The 16,300-nt window shown below is 42.2% G+C and overlaps 1 non-coding gene across 1 annotated transcript; it reads right to left on the reverse strand.

Annotated features, from left to right (window-relative positions):
* Positions 1 to 10,494: 10,494 nt before the first annotated feature.
* Positions 10,495 to 10,566, reverse strand: TRNAC-GCA. The gene has a single exon. It is a non-coding gene; the product is annotated as a tRNA-Cys (tRNA).
* Positions 10,567 to 16,300: the final 5,734 nt, after the last annotated feature.

A 16,300-nucleotide genomic window follows, 5' to 3' on the forward strand; every position in this document is an offset into this window, starting at 1 on the left:
TATTAAAAAAGAGATTGTTCAAATATTTAAAAATGTGATAATAGTGGATTATCATATAGTAAATCACCATATTTTATAGATTTCATTAGATTTATTTAGAAGAATGACTATAACAGCTTCATTTGAAAACACTTGTATTTATGCTATATTAGAAAACTCATTCTTGCAGCTATTTAGAGTTGTTGTCATTGTTTAGTCACTAAGTGAAGTGAAGTGAAAGTCACTCAGTTGTGTCCAACTCTTGGGACCCCATGGACTGTAGCCCACCAGGATCCTCTGTCCATGGCAAGATTTTCCAGGCAAGAGTTTTGGAGTGGGTCTCTATTCCTTCTCCAGGGGATCTTCCTGACCCAGGGATCGAACCAGCATCTCCCACATTACAGGCAATTTCTTTACCACTGAGCCACCAGGGAAGCCCATTTAGACTTAAGGTAACATTTTTTAAAATGTCAACTTCAAAAGGTACAGAGAGGGAGTATAATCTTTCAAAGTACTTTTAGGAGAAAAAAAGGAAAAAAGAACCATTGATTTAGGGGTAGGTAGAACAAAGAGGACTAAGAAAGAATAGTCAGGAGAAAGAAGGAAAACTCAGGAAGCATGTTCACAGAATTCAAAGGAGGAGAGGCTTTGGAGGAGGGGAGATTGTTCTGGGCCTCAGAGAGCAAGCAAGGAAAGTTCTAAGAGCTAATCTACTGAGTATATAGGTCAGTGGGAGATAGTTCACTTTCCTCTGCTCAAGGGGCATTTGAGTTTGGAGATCAAGGATATCCTTGTCCCCTTAGGGGCTCAAAAGGAGTTGCCTTGTTTTAGAGCAGAGGAAAGGCTCCAAAGAGGCTGCAAAATTGAGAGCGGACCTGTCAGCGAGAAGATGGCGTCCTGAGGGACGGAGAACTGAGCTGAGGCCCGTGGACTCGAGAGCAGTGGGGCCCAAGGTCTCCCCACTCAGGACCAGTGGGCCCATGACAGGTGCAGTGTCCACCGAGGGGAAAGCCAGTTCATCTAGTCCAGACAGCACCCCCACGCCCAGCCTAGAACAGAAGCAGGGGGGCATCCATCCCTGATGGAAGCATATGGGGTGGACAAAAAGCAGATCACTCCAGACTCTAGGGAACCAAAGACCCCACCCTCAGTGTTTTATGCTATCTAAAACTCTCTGGAATCTTGCTGACCCAGGTCCCAGAAAGAGAACCTCAATAATGGCAGAAATTGGATTTCCTCCCTATCTAGTGGGAAAGGGAGCTTAGATTAATTTTTAGAAAGGGAAACATAAATAGAACATTTCTTAAAGTCTGCCTGTTGTTACATATTTAAAGCTGCTCGTAAGGAATGAAAAGCCTTTGCTTGTATCTGACAGCTAGGAGGTCATAGGTGCAGTTTCAGCAGAGTTTGGGGGTGAAATCTAGATTTTATGGAATGAGGAATGAGTGGGAGGTGAGGAAGCAGAGGAAACACATGCAGATGGCTATTCCTAGAAACTTGGCTGTGAACAGAAGGCGAGATGAAGGATGCAAGCTTGAGAGGATGCAGAGGAGAGGGTTCTCCCGTGAGGCCCCCACAGCAGTGCTGGAACCTCATTCTTGCTGACTGTGTTCCTCCCATCCTGCTTCCTTGGGCATCTTTTTGTTGTTTCCTTGGTATTTATAGAGAAATGTATAGCAATAATACTTAACAACAAGGTCCTACTGTATAGCACAGGGAATTATATTCACTAACCTGTGATATGATATATTGGAAAAGAATATGAGAAAGAATGTTCAGTTCAGTTCAGTTGTTCAGTCATGTCTGGCTCTTTGTGATCCCATGGACTGCAGCATGCCGGGTTTCCCTGTCCATCACCAACTCTCGGAGCTTGCTCAAACTCATGTCCATTGAGTCAGTGATGCCATCCAATCATCTCATCCTCTGTCGTCCCCTTCTCCTCCCACCTTCAGTCTTTCCTAGCATCATGATCTTTTCCAGTGAGTCGGTTCTTTGCATCAGGTGACCAAAGTATTGGAGTTTCAGCTTCAGCATCAGTCCTTCCAATGAATATTCAGGACTGATTTCCTTTAGGATTGACATATAAAGAATGTATACATAGGTACAACTGAATCACTTTGCTGTACAGAAGAAATTAACACAGTGTTTATAAATCAACTATTCTTAAATAAATTGTTTAAAAATCTAAAGAAAATAAGGATATGCCAAATTCAACAACAACAACAACAATAATAACAAAGCTGTTTATTGTTAAGTGAGCTGCTTCAAAAAATGAACTGCCAAGTCTCAGTGGCTTAACACAGTAAGGTTTTCTTTCTCATGAAGATAAACCCTCTTAGGTTTTCCTGCTGGGACCCAAGCTTATTCCATCCATATCATCTTCCACACTTGCTTCCAAAGTTGCTCTGGAACAGGAAAAGAGCATAGAGAACTACCTCTGGGAAGGTTCAGTGGGCCATGACTGGAGGGGGTGAACACCACTTCAGCACACTTTGAGCAGAGCTCAGTCACGTGACCACAGGTAATCACAAAGGGGCTGGAATGAGTGTATAACTAGACAAGGCTGATGAATGTGAACGTCTCTCCACTATGTTACTTGCTCACTCACCACTATGACCCACTTAGCCTATATGTCTTAGCCTCTCAGGATCTTGCCTAGGGTGCTGCTCAGATCCCTGTCCTAATATTTCCAGCCTGATGTATTCAAGTCCCAGAGTTTATCATATAAACAATAAGGGAAGAAGTTAAATCACAAAGCTCCTACATTCTGGGCTTGAGAAGTACCAGAGGGGAAGGTTTGGGGACTGGGCAGCAGGATCAAACACCCTGCCCATGAAACGTGGGCATTTCACTTTCTCCTGGGGTTCTCTAGTGTGATGACTACTGTCACCACCGTGGCACAGATGCTTTCTCCATGAACATCCTACCCCCCAATGTAAAAAAAATAAAACCCATCTTCACACAGTTGAGACAGAAATGGCATTTCAAAGAGACTTTACTACATTCTACTTCCACCTAAGTGAAGAGCTGACTCTTTGGAAAAGACCTTTATGCTGGGAAAGATTGGATTTCCCAGGTGGCGCTAGTGGTAAAGAGCCTGCCTGCCAACGCAGGAGATATAAGAGCTGTGGTCGATCCCTGGGTCGGGAGATCCCCTGGAGGAGGGCATGGCAGCCCACTCCAGTATTCTTGCCTGGAGAATCCCATGGACAGAGGAGCCTGGCGGGCTATGGTACACGGAGTCTCAAAGAATCAGACATGACTGAATTGACTTAGCACACGTGCACCCTGGGAAAGATTGAGGGCAAAAGGAGAATGGAGACTCAGAGAATGAGACGGTTAAATAGCATCACCGACTCAATGAACGTGAATTTGAGCAAACTCCAGGAGACAGAGGAGGACAGAGGAAGCTTTTGCAGTCCCTGGGGTCGCAAAGGGTCGGCCACAGCTGAGTGACAGCAATAGCAACAACGGATGACAAACGGAAATGAATGACGCTCCACCAGCTTTTCCTCGTAAGCAACCTGGTCAGCCTATTGTTTACCTCCAGCTGTCACCCTCAGTGTCAGGTAGCTGCAACATTAAAAACTCCACATTGTTTTGTAATCCAGGCTGCTGGGCAGCCAGCATCTGGAGCCTTGCTTTGCTCGCCGTCATCACTCGCCGTCATTGTGACAGAGAGCTTCGAGGGTCGCATGCCAGCAATCCCGTGTTTCACACAGAAGTTACACATGCCACATTCTGTTCACAGCTCATTAGCCAGAAGGACCCCACCCAACCCAAAGGGGCTAGGAAGCAATCCTACCGAATGTCTGAGAGGGAGAGAGCCAGCAATATTTACTGAACATCACTAACAACTGTCATACCCACTGAGCAAACCCCAAGGGGAAATGAAACTCGGGTGCAGAGGCAAGCTCCTCATTGCCAGCATCTTGTCCTCCTGAGGAGCGTCTTCTCTCAGAGATAGGGAGACATCTGTGTTTCTTTTAACTTGTATTTAAAAAATTTATTCCATGTGTTTTGCTTAACATGCCTTTTCAGATTATTTTTACTATTATTAATTTTTTGAGGAAGGATCACGAGGACTCCAAGATTGAATACACAAGTTTCACTACTGCTGAAGCAAGTGACGACATTCTTTTTAACCTCAACTTAGTTACATCTTATTAATAGTTTTATTTGTACATGCCCTGTTTACTCAAAGACACTCACAGTTTATACCCAAATTAGTACACAGTGTAGAAGGGTTATCACTGGCCATTATCTATAACAACAACTGCCATCTTGAGTCTGCCTACCAGAGCAAATTTCTTTATATTTTGGTCCATTGATGTAATGAAAATGAAAAGATGGTTCCATATTGATTTGCTTCCTAGATTTTGCAACATCGGAAAAGGTGGATCTTAACTTTTTTTTTTTTGTCAAAAAGAGTGTATTTGGTATTCTTTGAGAGATGTCTTGATGCTGGTACCACACATATGTTCGTCATTAGCCATTCTTCTACTGAACTGCATCTTCTTAGCTTCTTGAGGATAATGTCATTCAGAACCTTTGTTGAAGGAAGATGCTGTAGATTATAGTTATGGCTCCTTATCAGCATAGCCTCCACTTCACTCTAGAAGGAAATGAAATTGCACAGTTTGCTCTGTTCAGAGCTCTCTTCTATTGTACTTTTCTCTCCCCTTCAATACTTATTTTTGTTGCTGTCCTTCCTTTTATTTGGCAATGGATTATTTCATAGTTATCTTAGTATCTCCTGGTAGCAAAGATGTAAATGTGTGATTTGTAATTCCAGAGTTGTTTTCTTATTTTTCCACTTTCAAAGGGCCTCCCTCCCCCAGGTGTATGTAATACGGGCCTTCCATTATATCCACAAAATAATTGTCATGACCACATAATATACTTCAGGGTTCTCCTTGTACTTCTCAGTGAAGAGTGAAAAATTAACAAATAACGTGTAAAAAAACACCTGGGAAGAGCATTAATGTACAAAGGACATCTGTTTGGGTCTTTGCCTGGAGACCAGCAGGGATTAGGTTATCCTAAGAAAGGATTATTAGCCCAAAGTTATCCCAGATGAGGAAAAGATTGACAATCTTGAGCTAAGTGCAGTCATTCCTTTATTCAGTCAGCCTGTCAATCATTTACTGAGTGTTCACATGCACTTTGCTTTGAAGCTCTGAACGAGCAGCTAAGTGACACGGTCAGATTTAAACAGCAAGCAAATCATGCTGTTAACAGTGTGAGCCATAGCTGTGTAGGACAGAGGGAGCAATAGATGGGAGATGAAGAGATTTGTAGTAATCCAAATGCAAAGTGATGAGAGATTGAATCAAAAGAGTGATGGTGGTGGGAACAGATGAGAAGGAAATAGATTCAGGAACTATCTGAAGATGGAACCTGTTGACTTGTTGGAAATGGGGACGGATGAGAAGGAATGGGAGGGAGAATGCCCCAGTGGCTGGCTTGGGCAGTTAGGTGGATGGTGGTGCTAGTTATTGAATGTGAATACAAAAGGAAGAATGGGGTGTGTGTGATGAAATTAGTAGTAGAGCAGTTGCTGGGAGGGATATGATGAGTTAATTATGTGGGTCTGCAGATCAGCAGAAAGTTTCATTTATTTAGTAAATTACAGTGTGCCTGGGCTCCAGCTACAAGTGGGGCAATCAGATCATTCTCATATAAAGTGAAAATGTTAGACGCTCAGTCGTGTCCAACTCTTTGCAAACCCATGGACTGTAGCCCACAAGGCTCCTCTGTCTGTGGAATTCTCCAGGCAAGAATACTGGAGTGGGTAGCTATTTCCTTCTCCAGGAGGTCTTCCTGACCCAGGGATCAAACCTGCATCTCCTGCATTGCAGGCAGATTCTTTATTGCCTGAGCCATCTGGGAAGCCCCATTCCCATACGATGTGGTAGTTAAAAGTATGGTGTGGATGAGATTGAGCTAGACTGTGAGCAGTTAGAAGAGCCCCCTCTCCCCTTTATCTTTGATCCCCTGCCCCTGGATGCTTTTATCAGCGGTGAAACAAGCTCTCAGGTTTCCCACCTTGAAGATCTTCTCTGGACCCCTCCTCCCTTCAGTTCTGGCTTCACCCTCTCCTGAACTTGCTCTTTCTAAGGCATCTTCAGAACGCTCCATTTTCTGCAATGTCGTTGGAGCAATATCATTGCTCCCTTTCTAGCAATGTGAGGATGATCCCACAGATCCTCACTGCTCCTCTGGCTGCTCTGAATGTAGGAGAATGACTCTTTGTCTTCCTCTGGGTGACCTGCCATGTGCCCTGTCTGGGCACTGAAGTTAACACTGCTTATGCCTCTTTGTCTCACAGTGTCCCCTGGGAAAACATCCCTTTCGGTCCTTGCTTGCAACCTGTTTTGCCGTTAGGCTTGACTCTAGTCTGGGGGCCTGGGCTGCAGGTTAGACCGTGGCTGCCCCATTTCTCCAGCTTCTCCATACCCCCCCATCTCCTCCCTATAGAGGCATCTCCAAACTGCTTTAGGCACTTCCTTCAATGAAAATTCCCATGCAAAAAGGTGTAACATATTTGGATGTTTATTTCACAAAATGCAGAGTTTTAGAGGAGAAGAGATGTTTATAGTAATACAAGCTCACTGTAGAAGTTATTCAGAACATGTGAAAATATATAAATACAAAAAAATGTCCAGTTATTATTATCCAGAAATGACTACTCTTAACATTTTCAATGGGCTTCCTTTCCTTTGCACTTTATGTGTCTCATACATATTTTACTCAAAATAAGATTCTACTATATATGTAGTTTTTAAAAAGTCAGTTAAAGGTATATTTCCATTGTTAATAAATACAGATGGACACAACTTTTTAAAAAACTGTTTTATTGAAGCATGGTTGATTTAGAGTGTTAATTTCTGGTGGACAGCACAGTGACTCAGTTATACATATGTGTGTTCTTTTTCATCTTCTTTTCCATTGTAGTTTATTACTGGATGTTGAATATAGTTTCCTGTGCTATATGGGAGGAACTTGTTGTTTATCCATTCTACACAGAATTGTTTGGATCTGCTAACCCCAAATTCCTAATCCATCCTTCCCCAACTACCCCCTCAGCTTGGCAACCATAAGTCTGTAGATGGACATAATTTTTAATGGATTTGCATTCTGTTAGATGGGTTGCTCTATTTTAATCAATGCTTTATTGGCATGCAGGTGGCTTCTGATATTTTCATATTATAAACAAGGCTGTGATAAATGGCCTCGTTATACATAGATTTTTGTGGGGCCTTTCTGTGTGTGAGTTAGTTCCTTTAAAAATATGGCTAGAAAGTAAATTACTGGATCAATGTATTTACATTATAAAATCTAATGCATACTGCAAAATGCTTTTTAGTTAAAATCTACCAGTTAATCTTCGGCCAGCAAGCTATTCTCAACATATTCAGGGTGTTTTAAAATCTTGGCCAATATGATAGATGAATAATTAACATTCTATTGGCCTCGATTTAGGTTTGATTACTTGAGAAACAGAACAGGTGGTTATTAATCATCTGTGTTTCTATTTCTTATGAATTTGCTGGCCATGGACGTTGGTGGTTGCCCAGTTTGCTACTGACGCACCCGTGCTGACTCTCACTCCATCTAGACAGGGTAACGACAATGATTGCTGTCAGTACTTAGAGTAAAACTGACTGAATCTGATGAACACATTCATATAAGTTCTGTGAGGGAGGAACCATATGTGCCCTGTTCATTTTTGATGTTATGATGACAGTACTTGGCATATCTAGGGAATTAACAAATATTGGTTGAATTAATATAACCCCCTTTTTTTTCATTGGTTTAAAAAAATAGACTTTATATTTTAGAGTAGTTTTTAGTTCACAGCAAAATTGAATGGAGGGAACAAAGATTTCTCATATGCCATATATCTCCCCAGTAGTGGAAGTGAAAGTGAAGTTGCTCAGTCGTGTCCGCCTCTTTGCCACCCCGTGGACTGTTGCCCACCAGGCTCCTCCGTCCATGGGATTCTCCAGGCAAGAATACTGGAGTGGGTTGCCATTCCCTTCTCCAGGGGATCTTCCCAACCCAGGGATCGAACCCACGTCTCCTGCATTGCAGGCAGAGGCTTTAACCTCTGAGCCACCAGGGAGCCCTAGCCTCCCCCAGTATCAGCATCCCTCACCAGATGATACATTTGTGCAACTGATGAACCTGCACTGACACAGCATCACCACCAAGAGTCCTGAGTTCACATCAGGCTTTGTGCCAAGCCGCTTTAGTCACGTCCGTCTCCTTCCGACCCATGGAATGTCACTTGGCAGGCTCCTCTGTCCATGGGATTCTCCAGGCAAGAATACTGGAGTGGGTTGCCATGCCCTTCTCCAGGGAATCTTCCTGATCCAGGGACTGAACCCATGTCTCCTGGGCTAATCTACACTGCAGGCAGATTCTTTACTGCTGAGCCACTCTGATTTTAACATGATAATATTAGGTCAGCAATGAGGCAAAGCAAAATTGAGGTAAAGAAGTTCTTTAGGTGTACTTCCTGTCCTTTTATCCAATTAGGGCTAAAGAATGAACTCTCTGTAGTGAAGTATTAACCAGACTCAGAAAACTCGTGATAGGAATGGATAAACTTGGCAAAGAACATGGAGGTCTTGAGAACCATCTTGGTCTCTGAACTACCCCTGATCAGGTTTGTTGACTATAATTTGAAGGCTTTCTTACCTTGCTTTCCACTGGCTGTGAGTGGTTAAGTGGCTGTAATTCTCTTCTGGTCCAGAATTTAACCAACACTTTCCAAAGGCAGATGAAACATTAGAATCTGATGACATGATGAGTTCTTCATTGACTAATACCCTACCTGAAGGTGATGACAGTTCTTTTGCCGTGATGACAGTTCTTTTGCCACTGAATCACCAGCTCTTGCCATTACAGTGCATAGCACATATTAGGGACTCAATGAATATCTGTTGATTGAATGAGTGAATGAATGATTTTCCATAAATGATTAACATCAAATACCAAATCCTTGCATTAAAATGAATTTTCCTAAATTCTTTCTTTTTTGATTTCACCTCAAGGCATGATATTAATTCCTTGATCAGGGATCAAACCCACACCTGCTGTGGTGGAAGCATGGAGTCTTAACCAATGGATCACCAAGTAATTCTCTTTTAAATTTAAAAAAAAATTGTTTTTATATTTTTAATAAATTCTTTCATTTCTATACAGTTTTAATTAAAGAAACCTCCCCCTTCTTTTTCTTTTCATAGTGTTTTTTTTTAAGCCCACACCATTTTTGTTGCTATTTAGTTAATTAAGTTTAGTGAATTAAGTCTAAACTCATTAGTCAAGCATTTGAAGTCCTCCATAATGCTATGCTCTCAAACTATCTTCTTAGGGTTACTAATTTTCATATGGGCTTTCCTGTGGCTCAGATGGTAAAGAATCTGCCTGCAATGCAAGAGACCTGGGTTTGACCCCTGGGTCAGAAAGATCCCCTGGAGAAGGAACTGGTAACCCACTGCAGTTTTCTTTTCTGGAGAATTCCATGGACGGAGGAGCCTGGCATGCTACAGTCCATGGGTCTTAAAGAGTTGGACATCACTAAGTGACTAACACTAATACTACTCAAACTCTTCTGCTATTTGGCTCCCACTGACCAGGTCAAATCCCATCTCCTTTGTTACAATGCCTGTAAGATTACCGGTGGTGAATACTATGACAACCTCCCCCATAGCCATTCTTCTTTTCTTTGTAATCAGCGTAATTTTGCTTGGGAGAACCATGCCTTCCCCATGTGGGAAGAAGCCTAACTCCATTTTTGGTGCTAAATGGAGTTGAAAGCAATGAACACAATCCTATATCCTGGCCATGAATATTGATTCAGAAATGGATATGTGATTCAGTTCACACCAGAGCTTGAGACAGACTAGGTTTGCTGGGAGTTGTTGGTTTTTTCTGAGATGAGGAGGCATGAAATTGTGGAAATTGTTGGCAGCCATCTTGCTTGGGTGGAGCTGACATGATGGGAAGCAGAGAAAGAAGCTGGTCCTTGACAATAGCATTAAGTCCTACAAAGCCCATCTTCTGGTAGATTTTCAGTGATATGAGTGAAGTGAAAGTGGCTCAGACATGTCCAACTCTGCAACCCCATGAACTGTGTAGTCCACCAGGCTCCTCTGTCCATGGAACTCTCATTGGAATACTGCAGTGGGCTGCCATTCCCTTCTCCAGGAGATCTTCCCAACCCAGGGGTTGAACCCAGGTCTCCCGCATTGCCGGTGAATTCTTTACCAACTGAGCCACCAGGGAAGCTTCCAGTGATATGAGATGAGCCAACAATTCAGCTCTATTTTTCAGCCTAGTTAGAGTTGGGTTTTTTGTTGTTATTTGGAAAAGTGAAAGTGAAGTCACTCAGTCATGTCAGACTCTTTGCGACCCCGTGGACTGTAGCCCACCAGGCTCCTCCATCCATGGGATTCTCCAGGCAAGAATACTGGAGTGGGTTGCCATTTCCTTCTCCAGGGGATCTTCCCAACCCAGGGATCGAACCCGGGTCTCCCGCATTGCAGGCAGACGCTCTAACCGCTGAGCTACCAGGGAAGCCCTTTTTTGTTATTTGGAAGTATATTTAAAAAAGAAAAGTATTAGGAGAGAGACTGGATTGAACTTAGGAGAAAGCGGGTAGAATAGTTGCAAATAACAACAAAAACCCAGCTCTAACTAGGCTAAATAATAGAGCTGAATTATTGGCTCATCTCATGTCACTGGGAGCTTCCCTGGTGGCTCAGTTGGTAAAGAATTCACCTGCAATGCGGGAGACCTGGGTTCAGTCCCTGGGTTGGGAAGATCCCCTGGAGAAGGGAATGGCAGCCCACTCATATTTGTTGTTGTTGTTCATTCACCAAGTTGTGTCTGACTCTGTGACCCCTTGGACTGCAGCACGCCAGGCCTCTCTGTACCCCACCAACTCTTGGAGTTTGCCCAAGTCCATGTCCATTCAATTGGTGTGGATCAGATAGTAAAGAATCTGACTGTAATGCAGGAGACCCAGGTATCTGGGTCAATCCCTGGGTAGGGAAGATCCCCTGGAGAAAGGAATGACAACCCACTCCAGTATTCTTGCCTGGGGAACCTGGAGAATTCCATGGACAGAGGAGCCTGGTGGGCTGCAATCCATGGGGTCACAAAGAGTCAGACACGACTGAGCAGCTAACACTAACAGTTATTATATAGAAAAAAATGTGCTGTACTAATAAATATACTAACAAATACACATAGATATATGTATGTGTGGATTGAGTTTTATTGATGGTAGGTAACATGGACAAGCCTTTAAATAGCATTGCCTTTCATAGTGAGAAATTTAATTTCTTTTCAGAGATTTCAGTCACCTTTTAGTCCTTGTGAATTTATCAATGACAATCTCCACCTATTGCCAGTAGGTTTAGTACTTTTAACATCTCTCATACATGCTAATCTCCCTTTTCAACAAAGAGAACAGGCTTCAGGCTCAGAACCCTCTAGGCAATGCTATCTAAGTGGTTTTAATATCATTGTTTTCTGTGTGTTCATTTTTACTTTATCTTCTGTTTATGTCACATGACATCTCTTTTCTACTTCAGTAATTTGCATTCTACTTTAGATAGTGATGCAAAATTTCCTCTCTAGATTGATCTGAGAAATGTGAATCAATAATAATATAAATGGTATGAAGATTTAAGGGATAAAGTAGAGCTCAGATGATTAAATAGGACACTCTGATGTAAAGACACACTTTCTAGATCTGGAGTACAGGGACTGGAGTCTCTCATTCCCTATGCAACTCCAGACACATCACTTAGCCCCTTGTGCTACAATTTCTGCCTATCTCACTGCTGCTGCTAAGTCACTTCAGTCGTGTCCGACTCTGTGAAACCCCACAGACGGCAGCCCACCAGGTTCCCCTGTCCCTGGGATTCTCCAGGCAAGAACACTGGAGTGGGTTGCTATTCCCTTCTCCAATGCATGAAAGTGAAAAGTGAAGGTGAAGTCACTCAGTCATGTCCGACTCTTCGAGACCCCATGGACTGCAGCCCACCAGGCTCCTCCGTCCATGGGATTTTCCAGGCAAGAGTACTGGAGTGGGGTGCCATTGCCTTCTCCGTGCCTATCTCACAGTGCTTTACAAATGCCAATTATCTTAATCAAATTACTGTTTATGTTGGATATTGCCTATATTGGGCTTCCCAGGTGGTACTAGTGGTAAAGAACCTGCCTGCCAGTGCAGGAGGCAAAAGAGATGTGGGTTCAATCCCAGGGTCAGAAAGATCCCCTTGAGGAGGACACTGCAACCCACTCCAGTATTCTTGCCTGGAGAATCCCATGGACAGAGGAGCCTGGTGGACTACAGTCCTTGGGGTCGCAAAAGTGTCAGACTTGCCTGTATCTCAGAGCTGCATTTCCCAAAGTCCTTTGCCAGCAGGTTCTGATAAGGTTTAGATTCTGCCAGTGAGATGCACTTGGGATTTGAACAGCACAAGGACTGTGTCATTATTCCTCCTGCAGCCACTCACACGATATAAATTTGTGCAGTGAAGCTAGATGCCAAGACTGCTCCTGACAGGCACTAGCTTCTAAGCTGCAGGGTGGCTGTGACATTCGCCATGGTTTCCTGTCATTTCCTGCAATTTCTGATCTCTGGGTGCAGTGGCTTCCTGACATCAGGTCCACAGCTGATGCAGAATAGCCTGAAAGTTACAGGGCATCCCTCTTGACCTTCGCCTACCCATTCCTTCCAAAGTCCTTGTGGCATCTGATTTCATGTGTTAAATATCTTTCTGCTGGTAATACCTTCAGTCGTCTCTTTTTCCCTCACTGAATCCTAACTGAGATATTATTTGTTTCATTGATTTTATTAAAAAAAAAAACTCACTTATGTTTAATAAGAATACAATAAGAGTGAACAAAAAGTTATTATTAATAGTCACTTGGGCTAAGCATTTTGTAGGCATAACCTCCTTCTGTCCTCTTAAGAACCCAATGAGGTAGTTTTTATTACTATCCTCATTCTGCAGAGGAGGAAACTAAGGCAGAGGGTTGCATACTAACCCAGGTCTCAGAGGTGGCCAGCGGGGGAGTTGGAGTTTGACCTTCGGCTGTGTGAATTCAGAGTCCTCAAGGACCTTGTAGTAGACTGCCCTTCCCCTCGCAATAAAGAGTTTACTTTAGGTTACCTATAAAGTCAGCTTCAGGTGTGAAATCAGAAGTGTTTTTGAATTCAGAAGTTTCAATTTTAGGAGGGTGACACAGTACACCTACTGCATGTTACTTGCGGGGACAGCACAAGCGGGTCTGGGATAGGATGTTGTAATCAAACATACTAATTCTGCAATGAAATGAGTGTTCATTTAAATAAGATAAAGCCCATAATAAATAGTCATAGGACATTGCAGTTGCTACCCAGTGAGTTTAGGTCGCAAATTATTTACCAAAATATTTTTGGTTTTCAGAGCTTTGTTGATTTCAGAATTACAGATCAGGAATTATGGACCTGAATTTGTTTTTAATTTTTGTTTTTTGCCACCCCACATGGCATATGGATCTTACTTGCCTGACTAGGGATCGAATCTGGGCCCTTGGCAGTGAGACAACAGAGCCCAAACCACTGGACTGCATTTTTAATTAAGTATTAGCGAATAGAAAAGATAACCTGGGCAGATTAAAAAAATTTTTTTTCATCTATTGTCTTATTTTAAGTGTGTCTTTGGTCTACTTTTTGTAACCCCTTTTGTAACCACTCCTTTAGCCAAAGCATTCGGGCAAAGACTTATTTCATATCTATTTATGTCAAATGTACTTACAAGTATATTTACTTTATAGACACCAAAAGGTTGTCTGTCATGTTGTTTCACAATGCCCAGCATATCACTCTGCGTCAAAGGAAAGAACCAGACAAAAAACAGCAACTTAGTAGTGAAAAGCATGATCGAAATATGTTAGGTTCACCTTCTTCTAAACAACTTGACCTTCTGATATGGCATTTCTGTTAATCTTATTTGTTCATTAACATCTTAGCTAAAATATAAGTATAGCTTTAACACCATGTTAATAAATATATTCCAGTTACTTGTAAGAGGGTAACAAAGTGTCCTAAACTCAATGGCTTAAAATAGTTTATTATTGCTCTTGTGGTTCTGTGGGTCCCATGGGTTGATTGAGATGGCCTCATTTGGGGTTTCTCATGCGGTTGCACAGCTGGGGCTAAAGGCACAGTGAAGGTTTGACTGTGTAGAATGTCCAAGATGGTGCACCCATCTGGCTAGCAGTTGATACAAGGGCTCAGCCAGGGTTATCATTCAAGCCACCTGTGTGTGGCCTCTCTGGCTTGGGCTTTCTACAGCATGATGGCTGAGTTCTGGGAGAAAGCCCACTAAAAATAAATATTCCAGAGACCCAGGTGGAGGCAGAAAGATTTCTTATGATCCAGCCTTAGAAATCACCTAACATCACTTCTACCTGACTCTTTTCATCAAAAGTGAGTCACAGGCCCAGCCCAAATTCAAGAGGAGGATGATATGAAAGGATGTGGATGTTTGGAGGCATGGCTCATTGAGAGGTGGGGTCATCTTTGAAAACAACTCTCAGATAACATATATAGATATATATTTACAGAGTTTAAAAGTAAATTTAAAAAATCATATACACAGAGACAAAAGTTTTATTGCCCTGCAATGGAGACAAAAATGCCTTGAAATTGTACTTCAATTTTTTTTTCAATGTCTTAGAACTTTTGAACACAGGCAAAAAACAAATAAATGGAATGACTGACATCTAAGAGGTAGTCAAATGTAGAGCTGAAGTAAGGAAACTCTGAGTTGAGCAGACAGGAGAAATTCTCTAAAGCTATAAAAATATAAGGACAGGCTTTTCAAATGCTGTGACATTATTATAGGTCTCTGGCAAACCATGATAACCCTTCTGGTATATAATCAGGATCAGGTTGGCTTATGAACAAAAGACAGGAGGAGATAATGAGGCAGTCCCTGTAGTTGTAAACCAATCATTCCTACCTATTTTTTTTCTTTTGAGTCACACACCCTATTGAGCATATGAGAAAAGTTAGGAAATTGTTTTCCAAGAAAAATAATGTATTTTAAAAATTTAAGTAGAGTTGATATACAGTATTATACAGAAAAAATGTATATTTGTTTACTTTTGTTCCCTCCTCCATTCTTTCTTCCCTTGTTTCCTTCTCTCTTCCCTCCTTCTCTTCCTTCATTCCTTCTATGATTATTTATAGATCACTGATTTTATATTTCAGACACTGATCTGGACCAAGGGATAAAGTAGGGAAGACAGATCCCTTTTCTAGTCTCACAGCATGTCCATTCTTATGATACAGAGACAGAAAAAAACCCAGTATACTGATAAACAAGACAACCCCAGAATGTTATAAGGAACAAACTGTGTACACAACATCTTGCATACAATTTTATGGGGTTCACAGTCATGCCATCGACCCTTCTTCCTTACTGTGCAATCAGTAACTTCTCTTTTAGGGTAAGTTTTCAATATAAGTAGTGTGGATATGGGTGCTGATTATCCATTGCTTTGTCACTTATACACAGTACAAAGATATTGACTGGCCTAAGCTGTTTTCAACAACTAAGGACAATTATATGCAGTGTCATTTGAGCTGATTTTCCTAACCAATGGAAAAGCACTGATGGCTTCTGATGACATTTCAGAAAGGACTACTGCTCGTGAGCACAAAAATGTGCATTGCAAGGCTTTCCATAGCTTTCAGTTCAGTTCAGTCGCTCAGTTGTTTCCGACTCTCTGACCCCACAGACTGTAGCATGCCAGGCTTCCCTGTCCATTACCAACTCTCAGAGCTTACTTAAACTCATGTCCATTGAGTTGGTGATGCCAACCATCTCATCCTCTGTCGTCCCCTTCTCCTCCTGCCTTCACTCTTTCCTAGCATCAGAATCTTTTCCAATGAGTCAGTTCTTCACGTCAGGTGGCCAAAGTACTGGAGTTTCAGCTTCAGCATCAGTCCTTCCAATGAATATTCAGGACTGATTTCCTTTAGGATGGACTGGTTGGATCTCCTTGCAGTCCAAGAGACTCTCAAGAGTCTTCTCCAACACTACAGTTCAAAAGCATCAATTCTTCAGTGCTCAGCTTTCTTCATAGTCCAACTCTCACATCCATACATGGTTACTGGAAAAACTATAGCTTTGACTAGATGGACCATTGTTGGCAAAGTAATGTCTCTGCTTTTTAATATGCTGTCTAGGTTGGTCATAGCTTTTCTTCCAAGGAGCAAGTGTCTTTTAATTTCATGGCTGCA

This window comes from Oryx dammah, unplaced genomic scaffold, assembly GCF_014754425.2.
Source record: "Oryx dammah isolate SB20612 unplaced genomic scaffold, SCBI_Odam_1.1 HiC_scaffold_10, whole genome shotgun sequence".
NCBI lineage: Eukaryota > Metazoa > Chordata > Mammalia > Artiodactyla > Bovidae > Oryx > Oryx dammah.